The 24,329-nt window shown below is 35.3% G+C and overlaps 1 protein-coding gene and 1 long non-coding RNA gene across 2 annotated transcripts in view; both read right to left on the bottom strand.

Annotated features, from left to right (window-relative positions):
- LOC134810564 (uncharacterized) overlaps positions 1–12,837 on the bottom strand; it is a 122,429-nt gene extending 109,592 nt beyond the window's left edge. The window contains exon 1 of the long non-coding RNA XR_010158957.1: positions 12,763–12,837. This is a non-coding gene — a long non-coding RNA (uncharacterized LOC134810564). The remainder of the gene's footprint in view (positions 1–12,762) is intronic.
- KCND2 (potassium voltage-gated channel subfamily D member 2) overlaps positions 1–24,329 on the bottom strand; it is a 476,478-nt gene that overhangs the window by 377,382 nt on the left and 74,767 nt on the right. The window lies entirely within an intron of this gene.

The following is a 24,329-nucleotide window of genomic DNA, read 5'->3' as shown; positions in this document are numbered from 1 at the left end:
TCATAGTTAAACAAAAAGATGAATTTCTATTCACAGTTTTGATTATTTGTGCGAAAGTTCTAGAGTTATCATTTCAAATAAAGGAAAAGAAAGGAGATTTGTTACATAAAGGGCCTACAATTTAATAAAACAGGTAGTTCTTTATAAAAAACTGAAAATCATTACAACACAATACAAAGTTTGTTTTTCTAGGTCTGAAAACTATGAGAATGTTTTTATCTTTAAAATCAAAACCGAAACAAAACTTGAGTTTTTAAATGTATTGAAGTAAATTATTTGCAAAGAGTAAATAAAATGAATTCAGATTTTAAAAAAAGCAAACTTTGTTCATTGCCCAGTGAACTAACAGCTGTAATATTAAATTTTGAAACCAACTGTTTATGAGAGAATTCTGCATTTTTTTTCATTTTCAGATCAATTTGATTTATACCACTTCTAGATCTATAAGAGAAGTGGAGCAGTGTCGAGGAATGGAGTTTAAAGAGAAATTCGAGTGAATGCCTTGCACACTGGAGAATCTCTAGCAAAACAGTACTTGAAGAAAGGGAGTAAATTACACTTATAAGAGTATCATCAAATTATCCTAAATCTCAAGAAAATTTCTGTCACAGATCTTATACCTTATATCTAAAACAATGCCAAAGATTCAGCAATCCCACTACTGGGTAGATAACCAAAAAGAATAAAATCAGTATGTCCAACAGGTATCTGCACTCCTATGTTTGTGGCAGCATTATTGAAAATGGCAAGGATATGCAATCAACCTGTGTCCTCATCACATGAAGAGATAAAGAAAAGGTGGTATACACGGTTATATGTTGCTTAACACCAGGGATACGTTCTGAGAAATGTGTTGTTATGTAATTTTGCCATTGTGTGAACATTCCTGGAGTGTACTGTACATACACAAACATAGAGTTTGTAGCCTACTAGATACCTAGGCTGTATGGTATAGCCTATTGCTCCTAGGCTACAAACCTATACAGCATGTTACTCTACTGAATACTGTAGGAGTTGTAGTAGAATAGTAAGTATTTATGTCTCTAAATATAAAAAATGCAGTAAAAATAAAGCATAAAAGACAAAGTACACCTGTATAAAATATCTACCACGAATGGAACCTGCAGAACCGGAAGTTGCTCTGGGTGAATCAGTGAGTGAACATTGAGTGAATGTGAAGAAAGGGTCTTATGGAATCTTAAAATCAACTTGTTGAGAAAAATCCACAGAAGCCTCCCTCCCACTCAACTCCATGGCCTCAATCAGGAAACGTATCAATCAAATTTCCTCACAAGGGTTCTCTGCCTAGGCACCGGTTTAGATAGTCTAAGAATTCTTCCAGTCCAAGAAATACATTAACTGTGTTTTATCTTTTCTTTATAGTACTTGCCACCTTTGGAAAATGTCAGCAGATTAGCAGCTGCAAAGTATGTAAGCATGATTAAAAATAAGGCAGTGCCCCTGTGGTAGATCAGAATCTACTCAGAAATTATTTCATTTCCCTCTCTGTGGGGCCTGTCTGTGGGACATGTATATAGCAAGGCTCTGCTGAACTCAGGGATGGTCACATGACTTGCTTTGGCCAATGAAAGGTGGGCAGAGGCACATTCTGTCTACAGATAGAAGATTAAAGAGGAAGTTTACGGTGTGGCATGTTCTCTCTCCCATCAATTACGATACAGACATGTCCCAAGACAAGGACTGCTTCAGTGGCTTGAGGTCCAAAACGAAGGCAGTAAGAAGCAGAGCTGCAACTAGGGAGAAATAAACCTCTGTTGACAGACTGGTTGTTCCCACAGCATAAGCTAACCTATCTGGAGTAATAAAATCACTCACCTTCAGCACTGTCAACACTTACCAGCTCTGTTATTTTTTTTCCTTGTAAAGAAGCAAAAGAAAATTGATTCTAAATAAGAGGTATTTGTTACCTTTCCCTGTTTGGAGCTCTGGTATAATCTTTGTTTCAAAATATGAATAGTACAGATTATGAGCACATATTCTCTAATACCAAGATTTAAATCCAACTCTGTCCCTTTTCCGCTGTTATCTTGGACATGGAACTGATTTTTCTGTGCTTTGCAGCTTCTTTTGTAAAATGAGAATAATAATGATTAATCCTTTACAGGATGTTTTGAGTGTTTACTCTCTCATGTAAAATAGAGAGTATCTGGCAATGGCAATAATATAGATGTCATTATTTACCATTAATATCACTATTATTATTTGCTATGAATGTTATTTGCCAAGGTGTCCATGGCTTCTGTAGGTAACACATGTACTTTTGTGTCTGTCTGAATTCAATACTAATCCATTAGAAAATTCTGTTGACTCTACATTCAAAATGCATCCTGATTGCAAATAAGTCAGATGACATCACTTATGCCCAAAACTTTGCAGTAGCTTCCCATTTATCTCAGTGTAAGAACATCAGCCAATTGTGCCCTCCAGGATCTGCATCTGGCCACGCCTCCCCTGTCCCTTTCTGATCTCCTCTCTTGCTATTCCTCCTCTGCTTACTTTATACTCCAGGGAGCTATTCTCCCTGCTCAGTTTGTCCTTAAACACTCCAGGAAATGCTTTTACTTTAGGACCATTGCTCTAGCTCAGTCCTCTGCCTGGAATGATCTTCTTTCAGGAATCCCCACTGCCAAGTTCCTCACCTTCTTCACATCTTTATCCACATGTCATCTTCATAGGAAGGCAAACAGACCATCCTTTTGTGTTGTTTTGTTTTAATTGCAAGTCTCTTCCCCATCCACCATACATACTCTGGCCCCTGTGACTCACATCTACATTTGCTTTTTCATTTTTGTCACAGTACTTACCATTTAACATAGTATGTAATGTGATATATGTATGATATATGTTCATGATTATCTTCTATCTGCCACAAAAATGCAAGCTTTATGAGGAAAGTGTTCTTCTTTTGTTCATTGATTCCAAGTAACTAGGTACTGCCTGGTACATAACAGGTGGTAAATAAATATTGTTGTCTGAGTGAATGAACAAACAGCATACTGTGAAAGTTTCTTTTTAATAAACAAAACTGGTTAGCAGTTAACAATGCCATTATGGAAAGTTAACGTCTAAGAAACAGTGCCTACTAAAAGAAATAAAGTGCCAAAATGTAAATAAAGCCCAAATGATGAAGTACACAGATAAAATGAGGGATTTCGTATTCATGCAGACTCTACATCTGGATTGAGGAAGGTCAGCTATTTCAAGCTAATAAGGAAATCATGCCCTCAGAAGCCCTGAGACTGCGGCTTTGTTTAGATCTGTACTTTAATATTTAATTTCATATATTTCCTGAAGGAAACTGATTAATAATTGCAACCAGTGAAGCATGTACTTTAAAAGATTGACCCCCGCAAGCTGTTGTTTTTTGAAGATTAAAATAGTATCTTTTTTCTTATAAAACCAGTCACTGATGGGACATCTTTTTAACTTAGAGTTGAAAATAAACTGAAGCAAAATATAAAAGGTACCTAATTAACCACACGCTTTGCAGATTTCTTTTTTTAGGACAACAAAGCTGATTGTTGCACATTTTGACACTTTGAGATGATCCTAAAAATATTAATTTGAAACTTTTATGCTTGTCAAAACTTTCTATTTAAAAAAAAAAAATCTCAACCCACCAAAATTGTTAACTCTCAAACTCTAACTCGTGTACATTTATCAAAGAAGGATCAAAGATAACAAAAACAACGCCAAATACCATCTCTACTACAACAACCATTAACAAACTCTGGTGTGAACAAACAGTAGCTCCAGCTTAGTTTGGCAAATGAGCAGCTGCAGGTTATCCACAGAAAACCTAATCTTGAAGGACAATGAATAACTGAAATCTGATTAAGTAAAAATGTTTGAAGTAAAACACAGTGGTTTAACTTCTCCTCACTGCCATTTTAATTTAATTCTGTCCTTTATCCTACATGAAATCCTTATATGTCTTTATTACAGTCTTCTTCACATTTCAACCTTTTAATTCTTTATGGATGACAATAATTATTTCCAAGAGATTTGGCTTATAGTCAAATTTCCTATAAACATCTTCATATTATCAACCAAACTGAAAATGATAAAGGAGAATTAGTAAAAAGGAATACTCCTGCAAATTTAAATGAAATGTATGGAGAGCTTACGCACTTAGTATAGGCTAAATTTGCAAATTGTATTCTAAATAAAAATGCTCTCAAATATTTTTTAACTTACAATCAGATTTCCATTGGTAGAGAAAAGTCACTTTTAGAATGAAAAAGATGATTGGTCATTCCCATGTTTACTAAGAAGCAATTTAGTCGATTTTTAAAATGTATACAAAGGATACATGGATTAGTTTTTAATTTTTATTTTTTTTTAATTTTTTCAGGGTAGTAGTTGGGCTTCCATACAAAAAAATACTTAAACTGTCCAGAAATACCTTAAAACCCAAGAAACTTACATTAAAAATACTCTCCATCTTATCCTCAACTAGCAATTAGCAGTTTCACCACTAAGAAGAAAAATTATCACTGGATCTGCCAGAAGAATCTGAAGAGTAATATAAATAAAATTATTAATGGCTAAGAAATCCTCAATCTTTACATCACAGAAATTTCTTTCATTGAAGCCAGGGAGAAGTAAAAGCTGATGCTGAAATGCTTCGGATCGAATGAACCTTGACACAGTACTATAATCTGAGACCAATCACAGAGAAAAGATGAGCAGTGTGTCCAGGTATTTAGATGTGACACTCCTGGTTACGGCTTGCCGGGCTGAATTAGTATCAAATAAAACAACTATCCCAGGCCTTTTACACTCTGGCAACAAAGATCCCAAAGGAACTTAAACCTGTAAAGCAGATATTTGTCAGGAAGAATGCAGTACTTCCCTAGTCACCTTGATAGGACAATGAAAACGAAATATTTAGCTATTATCAGCTGTGTCCTCACTGCTACTTGCTCCTTTTGAAAATGATTATAAAAGTAATTGGTCACTAGTTTCTGAAACTAATTGACAATACAAGCTGAATCTCCTGGCTTTCTTCTGAGAAGCAAACCCATAGCTATTTAGTAATGAGAATAACATTTCTAAAATTTTGCAATAAATCCCTCCTTCATTAAAAAAAAAAAGGAAAAGAAAAGATGTTAACCATAGAAGTTCTTATTTGGAAGAGGGCCTGTTTAAATTATCTTTTTTTTTTTTTAACTACGGATTTTCTGAAATTTCCCATAGAGGCACTCCCTCCTCAACACCTACTTTACGAGCCTTATTAAAACTTCAGGTTCTAGTGATGAGATATTGTAATAATGCAAATATAATAAGGGAAAAGGAATACTGTTCTCAAAATTATCTCCTGGTTCTAAACCATAGAGGTAGCTAGTCAGACCCTTTTTGTCTTTTTTTAAAGGAAACAGAAGAGTCAGCATTACTTTTTCTCAGAACACAACAGGAAAACAACCTCATACATAGATCATTTTGCTTCGCTTCATAACTGCTTCTCTTAAAACCACAGAAAATAATTAGGCAGACCTGGGTTCAAACCCTAAATTCTTCTGTTTGTCTTTTGACCTTAAAGAAGTCCCTTTACTCCCATGGATTCCAGGTTTCTTGTCTGTAGCAGGTGTATGACAACCACCTTATGTAAATCTGGGAAGGATAATGTATCATAAAGACATAGCAATGGGCTTGGCACATAATATGCACGCAATAGCGGCAAACCTACATCCCCTTAGATACTGTAACTACGCCTGTGGTTACACACCAAATTTTTAAGTTTTAAAGTGCTCTCATGTATATTATCTAATTTGATTCTAGGAAGTAAAGAAGGGAGAAAGGGAGGGAGGAAGAAAGGAATGGATAGATAAGGTCAACAACTATTATCCCACTTAACAATTTAACAGATGAGGAAAAGTGACACAAAAGTTGGTATTACACCCAAGGTCACATAGTAATGACAGAGATTCGGATTTTAGAAATAATTTGGTCCAATCTGTTCTTTTAACAAATGAATAGACAATGTTCAGGTAGCTGTGAGAAAGTTAGAACCAAACTGGTGTGCTGCTTTTTAGGACAGTTGTTTTCTGACCACAGAGCATTGTTCTGTCACATGTTGGGTTCCAGCAGGAACGCGGGGAGCAGCATCATATAGAGAATCTATTCCACTGAGAACTTGGGAGAAAAAAGTTTCTTTCTTCTCTTTTCTTTTTTCTTTTCTTTTCTTTTCTTTCCTCCCTCTCTCCTTCCTTCCTTCCTCCCTCCCTCCCTCCCTTTTTTTTTTTTTTTTAATGGAGTCTTGCTCTGTCACCCAAGCTGGAGTGCAGTGGCACAATCTCAGCTCACTGCAACCTCCGCCTCCCAGGTTCAAGAAATTCTCCTACCTCAGCCTCCCAAGTAGCAGCTGAGATTACAGGCATGCGCCACCACGTCCAGCTATTTTTTGTATTTTCAATAGAGACAGGGTTTCACCATGTTGGCCAAGCTGGTCTCAAACTCCTGACCTCAAGTGATATGTCTGCCTTGGACTCCCAAAGTGCTGGTGTTACAGGCGTGAGCCACTGTGCCCAGCCAAAATTTCTTTAACTCTTAGCTTAATGTTTCCTATACACACTACCCTGCTTGTATTTAGTTATCATAACTCAATGACTCTCTTCTATCAAGATAAAGCTTACTTTTCATGGGACTCTGTGATTCACCACAATGCTGTTTACTAACTGGAATCATCTCTACTATAATTAACAATTGTCTAAAATTGCTGATAAAGGGCACAGTTATCCACCCCCTCAAAGTTTTTTCTCAATCTGAACATTTTAACTAAAGTTTGTAATAATATTTTTAAATGTCTATTAAATATCTCATTTTATTCTTATGTAAATTGTACAGTTTCAACATTTTTCAGTTATATTTATGTTGTTTTAATTACTTACCTGAACATCCATTTCACTTACTTATAGAACTTTACATTAACACTATCCATAGAGCTTCTATTTAGAACATGTACATTTTGCTCGAAAATCTCATTTATCTTTTCCTATAGGTGCATCTTTCAGTTTCCTTCTTTCCTATAACCTTAACCATGCACGTCAAAAAGTATTTAGTAATTGTACGATTGACATCTCAATATTTTCTTATTTCTGCATTCATTCCCCATAGGTCCAGCACTTCTGCCCTTACCTTAATCAGGGGCACGCAGGCTTGTTCAGGACATTGACTAAACCATTGGCTGTAATAAACGTAAATACATTTCTGCCTCTTCTGTCCTCCCTGAATAGGGACTGAAAAGAGAAAACGGAGCTCTTGCTGATACACTGACCTATGTATACATGGCCTTACAGCCTTCTTAGTTCCTCAGGTCCTGACCCAGTAAAAAACCTGCTAGATTGCTACTGTCTGACATGATCCTTGGTCTTAACTTTCTGCCTAACCTTGCATTCTTGCTGTCCATACCTACAAATGACACTTCGGCTCAGGAGACATCTCAAAAGCAGGCTTCATCAATTAGTATCCCTGAATTAGCTCGCCCGTCCCTCCCTCCCTCCCTTCCTTCCTTCCTTCTTTCCTCCCTTCCTTCCTTCCTCTCTTTGCTCCCTCCCACCCTCCATTTTCCCTTCCTTAATTTCATCTCAAAGCAAAATACGAAGAAATAAATAACAACTATGAACTTTACCTTGGCTTTCTCACATACTCACCATCTTGTTATTAATGTCTTTAAATGCATTTTTATACCTGTCTACAATATCAATTTTGTATTTTAACATTTTTCTTTTTACAATGGATAACTTTTCTATTTTGTTTCTCATAATCTTTTTGCTCTTTACAAAATCGTTTGCTGGGCCAAACTTTAGTTAGGCTTCTGAATTTTCTCCTAGGCCCATCTGTGCACTTCCTTGTCAAATACAGTTTTAGCAAATAACCCTGCTAAGTCTGACGGGCAAGAAACCCCCATCCTCAATATCTGATCATCTTTGATGTCTGATTAGGTTCCTCATCCTCTACCACTCCCCAGGTGATGTTTGATCATGCTGGCCTGTCTTCAGCAAAAATACTGTGGGGTCAGTTTAGCCAGAATCTTCCTTACCCTTGATGTTTCCTCTTAGATAATGTCTGTCCAATGACCTCTACCCAGCTCTTTTCCTATAAATTCCCAGTTGCCCATGCTGTATTGGGAGCTGAGTCCAATTTCTCTCCCCCATTGCAAAACCTTGCATTCCCTATACCTATTGCATTAATCCTAAATAAAGTATTCCCTATTGTGTTTTACCAAGTACCACTGGATATTTTATCTTCAATAATCCTCCTGTCATTGTCCCAGCTTATTATGTCCATAAATTATGCCTCCTAGTCTGTGAATGGTTTTGCTTTGAAAATTGACCTAGTATCCTTCCCACTGCTTTTCTGTGGAGTTAATAGTACCAAAAATACTTCCATTTACTAAACCAGCCTTCTTTCTGGAGAGCACTTAGGATAGTATGGTTGATGACACAGAGGGAAATGGTGGGGTTCCCCCCAGAGAACTTGGCCCTAAAACAAAGTACAAAATTGATGTCAGTGTTAAATTCATAAACCAGATACACTAAGATGAGATTAGAAATTGTGAAAGTAAGTCAACTCAAAGTGGTAGAAATATAGAATCTAAGAACAATACATTCAACAAATATTTACTGAGTATCTCTTATGTGCCAGGCACTGTTTTAGGTGCTTGGGATGCATCAGTAAACAAAACAGACAAAGGTGGAGGATTAAACAGAGTGGCAAACCAGACACTTAAAGGATGAGATTAAGCCAGGTGAATATCTGGGCAAAAGTGTTCTAGGCAAAGGCATCTGAGTGCAGAGGCCTCTCCTGTGTTCCAGGAATAAGAAAAGCAATAAGAATGCCAGTGAGAAGGGCAGAGTGAGCAACAGAAACAGCTGGAGGAGATCTATCAGAGGAACAGAAAGATAAGGTGATGTCAGATAAGAGTGTAAGGGTAGGAGAAGATCAGGGAGGGCTAATGTTGACTACTGTAAAGAGTTTGACTTTTATTCTATGTAAAACTGGAAGCTATCACAAGGTCCTTAGAGAGGTAACATACATGATCAAAATTAGGTATGACAGAATCACTTTGGCAGTTCAAGAGGAGCAAGGGTTGAGCAGAGACACAAGTTAGGCAACTAGTGTAATAGCAGATGAGAGATCAAAATAGCTGACCAGTGTGGAAGCAAGGAGAAGTGGTTGCTCTCTGGATACATCATTTGAAACATAATGCCATAGATTACATGAGGTGTCAGAGAAAGAGCTTGGAATCAAGGATAACTGCAAGGTGTTTCTCCTGGAAATTGGAAGGATGGGGTTTCTATTCCCTAATATTGCTAAAATGTGGTTAGAGGAGATTTTATGAGGAATATCAGAAATTTAGTTTTGGGCATATGTGGTTTGAGAGATTCTTAGACATCCAAGGAGATATATATATATATAGATGGGATCTTGCTCTGTCATCCAGGCTCAAGGGCCAAAGTGCAGTGACACAATAAAAGCTCATTACAACTTCTACATTGCAGGCTCAAGTCACCCTCTTTCCTCAGCCACCCGAGTAGCTATGACTACAGGCCTGCACCACCATACCTGGCTAACATATTTTTGTAGAGACAAGGTCTCACAGTGTTTCCCAGGCTGGTCTTAAACTCCTGAGCTCAAGTGATCCTCCCATGTTGACCTCCCAAAGCTGAAATTACAGATGTGAGCCACGACACCCTGCCTGACTTCCAAGGGTTTATACAAGAGTCACTCTAAAAGACATTATCACTCTCTTCTCTCCTTCCCCTTTCTCCAGCTATACTCCTACCTCCCAATTAATACTTTCCTAGGGAAAATACTCTGCTTGGACCTTCCTGGTTCTGTTCACCCTGCATCCAACCTATAGAGGTGGTCAATGGAAAAACAGAAAATATACTGAAAAATTGCCAAAGATAAAGTATATTTCATTGTTGAACTGATGCTAGAAGGAAGCCATAAAGTATAGCCTATGTCACAGAATTACAGACTTTAAAGAATCTTAGGCAGAATCTACAGCAACCTCTTATTTTATACTTGAGAAAGCTGAAGCCTGAGGATAAATGACTTTCAAAAGGTCAGTCATCTAGTTATTACAGAGCTCGAGCTAGAACCCAGAGCTCCTGTAAGCTATTAGAGCATGCTGCCTCTCAGCTGATTTCCTGCTTTTGCTATAATTCATACACTGCAACATTCACATTCTATTTACATCTTTTTACTTGGAAATACAATTAAATGCCAGACTTTTAGCATAGGGTCACCACTGTCCTGGCCTTGAAAACAAAACTTTGTCTTTTCCTTCCTTTCCTAATTAGATGTCTTTGGAGACCTTCAGTTAAACTCAAGATGAATACGACGGCTTATAAAATGTCAAGCAGATAGATGATTTACACCAGTAAGATAGTCTGAGATTTAAACCAGAGAAACTTTTTACTTCAAAAGCCATTTACATGAGTAGAGTTGGGCTATATAAAAATGATGACATTACAATAGTTCCAAAAATTATTTATGGAGAGGGTAACGGACAATAAAAATTTAGAAAAACATTCTTTAAGATTTTGCAGCAGCTCTTTCTTCTACTACAGACTTAGCTGTAATTTCATATGGAAAGGCTTGCAATCAAATGAGAGACGCAATCTCGCCCAGGTAGGTAAGGTGAAATAGCTTTAATTATAACTTCCTAGTTATAGAAAATGAAAGATTATGGATTTGGTTATAATTTTTTAGCTTTCTTTCTGTATCTTCTTCAGAAAATTCTCCCAAAACCATTGATGTTTATTGGATCCACAGAAAAGGCACCAGATTCATGGGGAGCTGTAAATCCTTCTACTCAGTTCTGACAGTACAGAAATAGCCTGGACTTCTTTATGGTAATTAAATATTTAGCTTTACAATAATCTTTAAATAGAATTAGAACTTACTTTGGAACCTACTTTCAACCACATTCTCTCATTACATTAATGAGTCAAATAGGGATTAATGGTGATTATATTTAATAGCAAATCAATATGTAAAATTTTTGAAGCTGTACATTTAAACACTCTGCCTTCGCCTTTCTGCTTTTCAAAGTTCTATCATGGCCTTCTCCTTTTCTCACAACATGCTTAACATGCAACTCACTCACCATATGATGCTGTTGCTCATTCTTCTCACCTGCCCTGAATGCTTCAAATCCCAACTCTCCATCCTCAAATCAATGGCTTTTACAAATTGCCCTTCTAAGCACAGGAAGGTGATTTATTGAAAATTTAATGTAGGCAGATAATCTACTGAGAAATTGACTTATGTTTTATTTCTAAGCTTTATCTCATTAGGAAAAAAAAAAGAGAGAGAGAGCGAGAGAGAACTTGTCCCATTTCCAGGAATGAAACAAGAAATTCTTCCTAAGGACTGAGCTCTGCTTATAAAAATGAGTGGGAAACAGATCTTTTTTGCTTCAGAACTAGAAAGGAGAATTTTTAGATTAGAACAAGCTAAAGAGAACTTACTAAGCAGCCCCTTTTTTTCAAGGTTAAGGTTAGGCATTTCACACTTGGCTTACATGGTAATCTGTTTCCTGCCAAACTAAAGGCTTCTGTGACAGTCAAAACAGAGGTACTACTTTGGGGATTTTGTAAAAATCACCACCCTTGTATAGAGCTACATTGACAAGCCACAAGGACCAGTACTGAAAGTCTTATCATATGTGTGTGTACAGAGAAAAGATGAGAATTTGAGCTGAAATGAATTTCATTTCAACAAATATATACTATATTGCCTGCAAAAGTATTTTAAAAGAATGTAACCTGTTGCTTACAGATTATGCTCATAAATAGCACAAAGTAGAAAAAGAAAAACAAAAATGATATCAAGTCTCTGATGAAGTAAATAAGTAAAAGTCTATTTCCATTTTTGGAAGCTATGCATTTCCATCCATTGTTTTCTTATATCTAAAGTTTTGGTTTTGGTGTGTTTAAATTGAAAAGTATGTAACACTGGCGTCAAGATTAAGAAGAGCCAAATCACATATTTTTAGTGAAAATATGTTTAAAAGTGTCAATGACAGGGAAGAAAAATACCCAAAATACAACTTCGCTCTGTCCCAAATTATCTAAATCAGATGCTTAATTAAAAATTTATTTAGAATACTCAGTCTACTTTCAAAGTAAATATTACAGAGCCACAGAGTACTGGCACAAAGGCTTAATCTTTTTTACAGACTTCAAGTATATCCTGTTAAATTTTGCAGTTTTTAAAATGGATAGTCTTTCCAAAGCCTCCAGATCAAACATTGAGGCAAAATATGATGTGATAAGAGCATGGCATATGCAACAAGATGAAGAAAGGGCAGATAGAGATCAAAGATAGGCTTTGATAAACCAAATCAATATTAGGATATCACTGGAAATTTTTGGTCAGAAAAGTTATAAAACCAAAGGATAATCTTTTAAGGCTCCTTGATATCAAGACATGTACCTTTGTGCCCTTTCCCTGCAAAACCTATAAGAGCACTGGGTGATAATAAAGTTCAGTAAATTATATGTATTGAATTAATTTTTAGTGAAAATGAGCTGATGATAGTAATAATCAGCATTATTCTTAGCAGCCTAACCAGAATTTTGCATGGAGAGTTATACTGCCTCCAAAAGAAAAAGCCATATTAAATAATTTTCACACTTAGATCTTGTATTAGTCCATTCTCACACTCCTATAAAGACAAAACTGAAGTTGAGTAATTTATAAAGAAAAGAGGTTTAATTGACTCACAGTTTTATTGCTGAGCAGTCCTCAGGAAACTTACAATCATGGCAGAAGAGGAAGCAGGCACGGCTTACATGGTGGCAGATGAGAGAGAGTGAGCAAGAGCAGGGAAAACTGCCTTATAAAACCCTCAGATCTCATGAGAACTCACTCACCATCACGAGAACAGCATCAGGGAACCACCCCCATGATCCAATCACCTCCCTTCTGGTCCCTCCTTCGACATGGGGATTATGGGGATTACAATTCAAAATGAAATTTGGGTGGGGACACAGAGCCCAACTATATCAGATCCCCTGCTTAAAAGCTTTTTGATGCAGAAACTTTTCCCATATTAAGTATTTTTTATTATCAAAAGAAGTTCTTACAGTCTACCTTCTTAATTTATAGTTGGTAATTCCTCTTTCGGAAAAGATAAGGGAATAACGAGGAACTACATTTACATTATCATTTATACAAAATAGATGTAACATGAGATTTTTTCAAATTGTATGTGTATTAAACATTGCAAGGACACATAAGATCTTACCATATTATAAAGTCTTATCTAAAATGTTTGGAGATGTCACCCATTTTGCAACCCATATTGGTGGTGGTCCAAGTCATGCTATAATGAAAAGGTCAAAGGCCATCAGAGAGGCAAATTTATAACAATTTCCTTCCTCACATGTATTATCTTTATTACATATACAGAATAAGTTTTGTTATGAAGAGAGGAAGGGTGCCTTCTTTGGCAAGAGAATGAAGAAAAAAATTGTGCACAGAGCACAAAATCTTTCCAAAAATGGCCATTTAAAAGGTAGGCTTCATATAGAGCTCAATCTTTTTCCTTATATGAAGCACTGAACATGCTAACCTGACTTATTCAAGTTTGTAAAATACCATTAATATCAATCCAAAATAAGGCACAATAGGAAGGGTCACACTATAAAGATCAACGAATGCCACCTGTGGCCTGTAAGGGTTTCTCTTTCTCTCTATTTTAAAGTATCTGACCTATGCCACAGAACAGCTTCTGCTGTTAGAGTCAATATTAAGTTTACAATGTATGCATTTTGTGCACAATGCAATGCTAAGCAATGTAGGTAGTAAAAAAAGAAAATATTTGCATATAGTTGTGAAAACATAACTTACTTGTATGAAATATCCAGAGATTTGTACAAGATAGCATATTATCAAATACTTTACAGAAGAGTACAGCCTGCACATAGTTCGAAATTCACTGGTTACAAACCTTAGGCAAGGCTGACTTCTGCAGTAGTTGGGTTTGAAAGTAGCCTTAACAAAACAACTGGATTCACAAAGAGAAATTAGGTAGAGATTTTCGGGCAAGAGAAATTGATGAGCAAGTGCATCAGGGTAGACTTAGGTATTTTCTGTACATTAGCAGTATCAGCAATATTGCTGATATTAAGCTGATTAAAAACACAAGATTCATGTCAGGAGAAAGAAAGAAAACTGATTAGACAAAAAAAAAAAAAAAAAGGAAACCTTAAATTGAAGTCATTAAAGCACCAAAATCTGAAAAGTTTGAATTCAGTGCAAGAGACAATGATGACTGCTTATCCCATGTACCACCAACAGATCATTTTAGTTTCACATCAATCCAATGCAGATTTATGCATTGAAAATAAAAACAAAACCCCTAAATCTCTGTTAGACTTACCTATGAGTAAAAAAGGAGAGAGAAAAATAATTCTAACTACAAGGAGCATCCTAATGACAACTTCGAGAGGATTTTTCAAGGTCATCACCATCTGTACTGACACATCTTATTCACCTGTTATACACACCTTGCTAATTCCTAATAAGTATTTTTGCTCTTGTAGTTAATTTCTATCAGAATATTCTGTCTCTGTGTCAGTTTTTTCACACCATACCCATCCATCAAATTCTAGTTTATATCTCCTTTTGTTCCAGCATGTTATCAGAATCACCTCACCTCCACCATACTCCAATTTTCTGAACACCCATAATACTTTCAAAACTCACTGAAGACAATGATTATATTTGCTGTCAATTACAGACTGAACTGTGTCCCTCCAAACTTCATATGATGAAGCTCCAACCCCCGATGTGGCTGTATTGAGAGATAGGTCCTTTAAAGAGATAATTAAAGTCAAATGAAGTTATAAAGGTGGGTCCATAATCCAACAGAACTCATATCCTTATAAGAGGAGACAGAGGCACCATCAGTATACTTAGGACTGTCTGAAAGCAGAGAGGCCTCAGGAGAAACCAAACCAGCTGGTGCTTTGATCTTGGACTTCCAGCCTCCAGAACTGTGAGAAATAATTTTTTTTTTTTTGTTTAAGTCATCTGGTTTGTTATGGCAGGCCTGGCAAAATAATATACTGCCTGTATTTACTAAATAATGATCTTTTCTTCCTTCTTTGACTCTGATCCTCTGGAGTGCATGAATCAAAATTACCTAATTTCTAAAAATCTCTTACAATGCTAGGAATAGTTTATTTATTGCAATAACATAAGATGATTGCATGTAGGTATACATGAATAAACAAATAAATTCAAATTCTAATAGACGAAAGTATTCTTTAGGAAGATTTAAACTACTGATGGGATAGGAGGGTAAAAATCACTTAAAATACCAGTATAAAACAGGAAGAGCACATTGTAATGAAAATAATTTTGACTTGGGAGTCATAAAATCCTGAATTTGAATCCAGGCTCCTTCAATTAGTAACTGTATATATTGGTCTTCAGTTTCATCATTTAAAAATTTGGATAATAACATTTACTTTTCAATATTATTAGAGGTAAAAGAGGCTTAAGCACTGATTTTAATTTCTGGTGGCACTTGCTTAATAAATGTTAGTTATTTTGATGATTTTGAGTATTCACTTAGAAAAAGAATAAATTAGTGAAAAAAAATTAACCTGAAAAAGGGTGAATGTATTACAAGAGATCTGAAGGAGCTCATGAAATATGGAGTATGGGAAAATAAAGAGCTTACTATGGGAAAACAAAAGGATTGCAAAGCAGTACTGAAAAGCACAGCTCAGCCTGGAAGTCTAAATTTTTAATAATACCTATGCACATGGTCACATAGCTTGTCACTCCCGCAACCCCAGTAACGCTAATCAGCCTGGAAATAATAAGACAAGAGAGAGAAAGACTGGATTCACATGGAGCTTGCGATTAGTCTGGAGAGTATGGTAAAAGAAAAATAATAACGATATAGAGAGAATGAGAGTGCTAGTAAGAATTTCTGTGAAATAGATCCTTAGTTCATCCTGGATAAAAAAATCCAAGAAGTTGCCAATAGCAAGAAATGATGAGGAAATGGAAATTGTGGTTGTTTTCATGCTCCCATTTTACTAAGTTATTTCTTGACTTATCTAATATTATGGCTTCTCCAAATTCTACATGTGATTATACCCCAACAGTGGGCCAGACTGGGCCCCTTTACCCTGATTAATCACGTTTCAATTAAATCATGGTTACAGGATTTCAATTTTATGATCACATAATTTCTCACCTATCATGATATACTACTGCCGGACATATGATCATTCAAAGTATTTATTTATGATTTAGCATTCCTGTTACAATGTCTCCAGATTTTATGTTTATGAAGAACCTAACATTTGCTATTATCCTTATAGTAGCTACACTCTCAGCAGTGTAACTATAGTTTACATGATGTTACAGGCATACCTAGGGGAGCACACATTATTTCATGACTTTGTAAAAAATGTTATAATTATATAATCACCAGGGATAGCATTCCTTATGCTCAGGGAGTATATTACATCTCAGTAGTTTTCCATTAGAGTATTAGTCATATGGGGTTGGCATAAAAAATTAGGTGCCCTCCCTCAATTCAAGGTTAACACATAGGAATCACACAATTCATACTCCCATCGAGACTGGTTTGTCCTTTCTAATAACTTTTTCTCATCTAAATGTGTTATTTGATATTCCAGGAGCTCTTGCCTCTAAACTATAACACTTTAAATGCTCCTTACTATACAAGATTAGAGAAAACAAAGATGGATTTGATGTTCTTTATTTAGGTATAAATTAATTATGTAAATTTACTCAGGAGATAGAGGTATTATAATTTACAAAGAATTTACGTGGAAGATTTAGAAGTTATATCAAGTGAAAGTTACTCAGAAATACTAAATAACAATAAATTTCGATGATGACATGGTTTCTGTTGCATGAATTTCCTCACAGAAGATACAGACAGTCCCCTAGTTATGATGGTTTGACTTATGCTTTTTCTGCTTTATGATGATGCAAATCAATATATATTCAGATATTCAGGGGAAAGCATACTTCAAATTCTGAATTTTGATCTTTTCCCAGGCTAGTAGTATGTAGTAAAATACTCTCTCATGATGCTGGGCCAAATCATCTAACACAAAGCCTGTCTTATAATAAAGTGCTGAATATCTCATGTAATTTTTTTTTTTCTGAGACAGAGTCTCACTCTGTCACTCAGGCTGAAGTGCAGTGGCATGATCCCAGCTCATTGCACCCCCCCCACCTCCCAGGTTCAAGTGATTCTCCTGCCTCAGTCTCCAGAGTGGCTGAGACTATAGGCACACACCAGCACGCCCAGCTAATTTTTGTATTTTTAGTAGAGATGGGGTTTCACCATATTGGCCAGGCTAGTCTTGAAGTCCTGACTTCAGGTGATCCACCCACATCTGCCTCTCAAAGCACTGGGATTATGGCATGAGCCACCGTACCTGGCCTCATTTAATTATTGAATACTCTACTGAAAGTGTTCTGGCACATTTAACACTGGCTGGGTAATTACGATGCCAGTAGATTAGGTGTAGTAGAGGTATTTTTGACTTAACAATATTTTCAACTTAAAATGGGGTTATGGAGAGGTAGCCCCATTGTAAATCAAGGAATAGCTCTATATGTATGTTAGAGAGCTTCAATGAAAAAGCAAGTGCAGGAGAGGAGGGTCATTTCTTCATAGTCTGGACAGATATAATTCAAGAAGAATGATTAAATTTACTAGCATATTGACTGGATTTCTTCATTCTTTCCCCTAAAAAGTGTTTTAATGTTACTCATTTGAACATACACCTAGATACTTATCAAAGCTGAAGAATAGTAGAGTTTATATAATGTATCTCATATATACAATGTTCTGGGTTTTCTTTTGATAATTTTTAATTAAAGTTACTAAAGCAAAAATGTTTCTTCTTTTCTTTGCTTTGCTTTTCTTTTCTTCCTGTTTTCTTTTGGAGGCAGCGTCTCCCTCTGTTACCCAGGTGGGAGCTGAAGTGCCGCAGTGGCGCCATCATAGCTCACTGCATCCTTGAACTTCTGGCCTCAAGTGATCCTCCCACCTCACCTCCCCCTCAAGTAGTTAAGACCACAGGCCCATGCCACCATGTATGGCTTTTATAGCTTTCTCAGATAACTGTGGATAGTCTTCTTTGACAGCATACCAAATTTTGACAAGTGTCAGTTGCCAAAAGTGCAGTTACAACATGGATTCTGAAACCATAGCAATGGGCTTTCCATACTGTTGCATTTTAAACCACTCCTGTAGCTTGCACTTTGAATATATGTTTTACCATGCACAGTTTTGTAACATCCTATATTGGACATTTGTAAAATATTGGTCCTCCCAGTCATACTAATTTTTGAAATGTTGACAAGTTTCATTATATAACGCCTATATAGAAAACACATCTTCAACATCACCACCAATATTATCAAAAAAGTCCTTGAATATTGGAAAGTTGCAAAACTTGTAGTAGTGGCTGTGACAGGCTAATTTCATTTTTCATAAAATGTCTGCCAAATGCCCACATCTGAATAACCATAGTTGACATGTCAGTTGTTCTTCCAAGAAAATATGGTATTGCATTAAAAAAATGGCTGGTTCAGTTTGTCAACTGAACAAGGGCACAAGTGTTTTACTCTTGAGACAATAAGTGTACTTTCATATGAAGCAGAAGTACTCTATGTATATTTCCCATTTTGTCACACAAAATATTAAGATACTAAAATCTCAAAGGTTGAGATTTTATAAAATTAATAACTTTTGCTGCATCCACATTCTTAAGTGAAACTAGTTTGTAATTTTTAAACAATGAATATGTGGAGATGAAGAATAGAACAGTTTTGTACCACTGCTTTCAATTGTCTAAGGCACATTTACCCACTATTGCTTTGTAGCATCACTACAAATATCAATAGAATGAAAAAGGCAAATAATGTATTAGAATATTATTTAAATAGTTTAACATTATGGATCCTCTAAAAGTATCTCAGAGACCCCCATAGGTCTATGGCCCACAGTTTGAGCATTCCTGTGCCCTTTCTTGAGCTATAGACTCATATGTTTGATGGTCTACTAGACGCCCTATAGATAGTCTTATTTCAAGAATCTTAACTGATTCTTGGTCACATTTCCTCCTTTTCCCCAAGCTCTTCTTTCATTTCCTATCTCAGACACCATTATTTTCCATGTCATTTAAGTAAAGAACCTAGCAGTCACTATTGCTTTTTCCTTTCTCTATAATCCCTTGCATCTAATTAGTCACTCAGTACAATCTCTTACATATTTTCATTTCTGCCTAACATAAAGATTGAGTTACTAAAAGCCTGCAGCATAAACAAACTTCCCTATAACTCATTTCCTTCCTTAGTCTCCTCCTCCCATTCAGTCTCCATTGTCCTACTGTAGGTAGGTTTTGAAGAAGCAAATCTAAATGGTGCAATATTCAGAGACGAAGGATCTGTTTCACACAGCCAGGGTCTCAATTCCCACTTTCACCCCTTCCCAGATGAGTAACCTTAGCAAATTACTCAGGCTGTGTGTTATAGTTTGCCTTAAAAAAAAAAAAAAAAAAAGTAAAAGTATTTATCTCACATTGTTACAAAAATAGAATCAGAAATTCATATACAGTATTATCTAAATGAATTTGTATAGGGTTAATACAAGCCTGAAATCTAGCACACAATTAATAAATATTACTGATTATTATTTTGTCAATTCGCTCCTGAAAATTTTCTGCCATTTCTATTGTAAATGTTATCTGACATGTCTTTCTCACTCCTAGAATATGATCTTCTTAACTTTAACTTATATTCACTTATTTCAATATCTGAAATATAGGTGATGTTTAATAATGATTATCAGTAACTAATGAGAATTTTTCTCTAAATTATCTACAAATGTAGACTGACTTAGTTTTATTACTGTTTGCATTTTTCAGTCATATTTCTCAATTTTTAAAAATCCTACCTAATTACCAGTTTAAAATACATTGTAATATTTTAACACATGTAAGCTAAATTGTATAACAAGGTTACCCTGCTAACATATTGTCCCTAGGTTGGCAAAATTCTAAGCTCACTTTTTAAAACACATTTCTTCTAAGGACTCGTATAACAGTAAAAGTCTTAACCTTCCCATAAGTGGGCTTTATGAAGGATAGGGATGCTCTATAAAATTCATGAAAATATATGCAGTGTTTCATGAATGTTGTGTGTGTGTGTGTGTGTGTATATATATGTATGTGTGTATATATATTTGTATATATGTATGTGTGTATATGTGCATGTATTCATATATATGTATGTATATACATACATATGTATGTATTTGGGAAAAATATATATGTATGTATTTGGGAAAACTATTGCTTCCTTCGGATTTTAAAAGAAATCTTTGATATAGACAGGGTTAATGACCACTGTTACAGAAAACAGAAGAGAGGGCCCAGCCTGGTGGCTCATGCCTGTAATCCCAGCACTTTGGGAGGCTGAGGTGGGTTGATCATGAGGTCAAGAGATCGAGACCATCCTGGCCAACATGGTGAAACCCCAGTTCCACTAAAAATATAAAAATTAGGTGGGTGTGTTGGTGCACGCCTATAGTCCCAGCTACTTGGGAGGCTGAGGAGCACGAGGTCAAGAGATCGAGACCATCCTGGCCAACATGGTGAAACCCTGTCTCTACTGAAAATACAAAAATTAGCTTGGTGTGGTGGTGCATGCCCGCAGTCCCAGCTACTTGGGAGGCTGAGGCAGGAGAATTGCTTGAACCCGGGAGGCGGAGGTTTGCAGTGAGCTGAGATCGTGCCACTGCACTCCAGCCTGGTGACAGAATGAGACACTGTCTCAAAAAGAAAAAAAAAGAAAGAAAGAAAAGAAAAAAAAGAAAAAGAAAAGAAAAGAAAATAGCAGAGAATATAGTATATAGTGCCAGGAGATGGCAGGGTCCATGACAGACTGGAGGAGATATATTTTTCAGCACGGACATTTTTTGAACATGTCAAATCACACAATGAAGGCAACTGCCTACCAGGTCTACATTTATATAAACGTTGAAAATAAATTATATGAAGTCCCCAACTCTGTACCTGCGTATCTGACCCCTGAACAAGAGCCAATAAATAACAACATTAAATCACACTGTCAATTTTACTGCATGCTTCTTCCTGGTGCACATTGTGTTTGTTGTCAACACTGCTGGGGACTTAGGAAGAGCCTGTAATGATTATAACCTTGCAATGTGAGAGAGAGAGAGAGAGAGAGTGTGTGTGTGTGTGTGTGTGTGTGTGTGTGTATGCTCTTCGATTTTTTTGAGATGATCCCATTTAAACTAATGATTAATTTTTAAAAAATTGTATGATACATAATATATAACCTGAAATAATATACTGGATATATATATATATATACACATATAAATATATAATATGATGGTATTGTCATACAGTATAAAATATAAAATATAATTTGCAATATAAAATGAAGTTTAATATATAATGCACAATACAAAATATATAATAAGCTTTCTACAACTTTGTGATTCTTCTATGGTAATAAAATAATCTACATATTTAATGTAGATAATAATTCTATAAGGTTTTAACCAAAAAAACCCACTGGATTAAGTAATTCTCTGTAAATAATTAAAAGGCATTTATATTTCAATAACTACACTTAAAACTTTTTATAACAAACATTCAATAGAGATGTCAGTTTAAGATAGATTTTTCTTTAGACTTATTTTTGTGTTTCAGTTTATAAGTAATTTCATGTTTAAATATATCCAGTGGACCTGGTTGTCAAAATAGAAGTATGATTGGAAACACAATTTAGAAGTTGGCAGTTGATTTCACTTGCTGTGGATGTTAACAATTGTTCAGTTATAGGCTATCATGGGAACAGAAATCTGTCCTTAGGTTGAAATTGACTAAGGAGCTGTGTTAGAAATAACATAGATGTGCTATAAGCAAAATATTCTGAAATCAAATGCACTGATTAAAAATTCACAGGGTTATCTTTAAATTCACTACTGAAAATAGTCATTGTACTGAAATAATACTTATCAACTTTTCCATCTTTATTATGTGCTCTTGTCTGCTTTATAAAAATCAGAAAATTAAATGCAATGTATTTCCATTAGTGCACTGTTAAAGCTGTAAATTTAAAAACAAATCATAGGATATGAAAGTTAAGATCCTCTTAGTAACATTAACTGTCCAACATTGATTATATATAATTCCTGGATTGCTGGTTAGTGTGCTAAATGTACACTTTATTATGAGGCATAAGAAATGTAGGAAAATTAATGCTGTTATGAAAACCTTAACTTTTCACTTTCTTGAGTTATGAAGGTTAAAATTTGCAATCTTAACACTGTATTAGCATAGGATTCTGCAATTTAATAAAATAAACTTGTTGAGAAAATGAACTATATTCACTCCATAAAAATGATGTCTGCTTTCCTGAATGAAACACTTATAGAATCTGAATTTAAAGGCAGCAGATAAAAACTTTAATGATTTCATAGTTTTCATAAACCCTGATACATTTACCTCAAAAAGTGATATTATTATGTCTGAAAAATCTGTAAAACATTCTTTATGTTATATAAAGTTATAAAAGTCTTATCCAATAAATAACGTAGACACATTCATTTACTATATAGTATATATACATATCAAAAATAATTAAATCAATTAATTCAACTACATTGCATTCACAAAGGAACTTAAAAGATACTAAAGAGAATAAGTAGTAAAAATAATTAAGATTTCATTGTTCTTATTACATCTGCAGTGGACTAAAGTAAAAGGGTTAACAGACAGCAAAACAGTAACATAAATGAATAAGATGAATAAGAAAATTAACAAAATTAAAGATCCAAGGGGGCCAGAGTCCTTTTACATTTTGTTCAGTGACACATAAAAGATATCTGGACTATAACAGGGGCTCAAAAAACATTTGTGTAATGAATTAACTTGCATGGTATCTTCTATAACACAAAAATTCAAAAGCTCCCTTAATTGATAGTGAGATTCTCTGAGAAAGATTTAGCAGCAGGTCAAATCTGAATTATCAGCATGAATGCTATTTACTCCAGGAAAAAAAAATTCCAAAATTGAATGTGGTCTGCAATGAAAATCCATGCAAGGATATTATCAGAAACTCTAGTAATAGTAGTTCAGGACATTTTACTAATAATTTATCTCACTGGGTTAAACAACAAAGACAGGTGCATTAATTCCAGAAAGACATTGTTAAAATGCTCACATTCCCTAGGAAAGCATCCTCGTGTGTGTGTGTGTGTGTGTGTGTGTGTGTGTGTGTGTGTGTGTGTGTGTGTGTGTATAGCAGCTTAGATGTGGTGGCAATGGTGGTGGTCTTATGTCCCTCTCACTACTTCAGATGTCCATCTAATCAGCCACATAAGGGCATCAGAAAAGCATGGTGAGTCTTCCATAGTGGATGTAGAAGAGCAAAAGTTAATTTCTTTGTAGAATTAAGAAAGTGGCAATTGCAAGTAGTATAAGTTTCCCATATTTATGAGGGGTGGTAAGATATTAATGGAGTGTAATGGTATTAGTTCTGTAGTGGGCTAACTAAAATTATTCTTGGGAAGCTATACCACAGATAGATATGTAAACAAGTTCATTCATATATTCAGAAAATATTATTTGGTATATTATTATGAGCCCCCTAGGTAAGCTACTTATGTGCAAATCCTACTCTACTGCCAGTGAAATGCTGATGAGTAAGACATGACACCTACCTACTAAGGACATTATAATAAAATACAGAAATTAAGTAGCAACAGTAAAACAAATACTTTTACTATATAAATTTAGAAATACACAATATTCTTTTTCTAAAAGTAAAGATACGAATAATCCCTAAAAATACATTCAATAATGGCTGCAGCAGCCTATCTTACAGTACAGCAGGAAACCATCATGAGGTCACAGCTTTCCTTTTGATGAGAATGTGTTTGTTCACAAAGAAGTTGTAATGTATGTTTCAATCAGACTTCATAGAGCATAGAGTAATTTGACTATGTGAATCCCTATTTGTATCAGAGAAACAATTGCTTAGCTATGTTGCATGTATAAAGGTAGTTAGTTAGTGTTCCTGTCTTAGATAAGATGATGTAGCCTTTGTCAAGATATATAGCATCTTTGTCAAGGTACGTGTGCCCACCTTGGTTCTAAATTGATAGTCTTGTCAATATTTTAATATCATTTGAACAACAAAATAATCACGATAGGCTTTCATAAAAACAATCAGAAATGACTGCT

This window comes from Pan troglodytes, chromosome 6 (assembly GCF_028858775.2).
Source record: "Pan troglodytes isolate AG18354 chromosome 6, NHGRI_mPanTro3-v2.0_pri, whole genome shotgun sequence".
NCBI lineage: Eukaryota > Metazoa > Chordata > Mammalia > Primates > Hominidae > Pan > Pan troglodytes.
The sequence above is the reverse complement of the archived record's forward strand: the minus strand, read 5'-3'. Positions and strand labels throughout refer to the sequence as shown.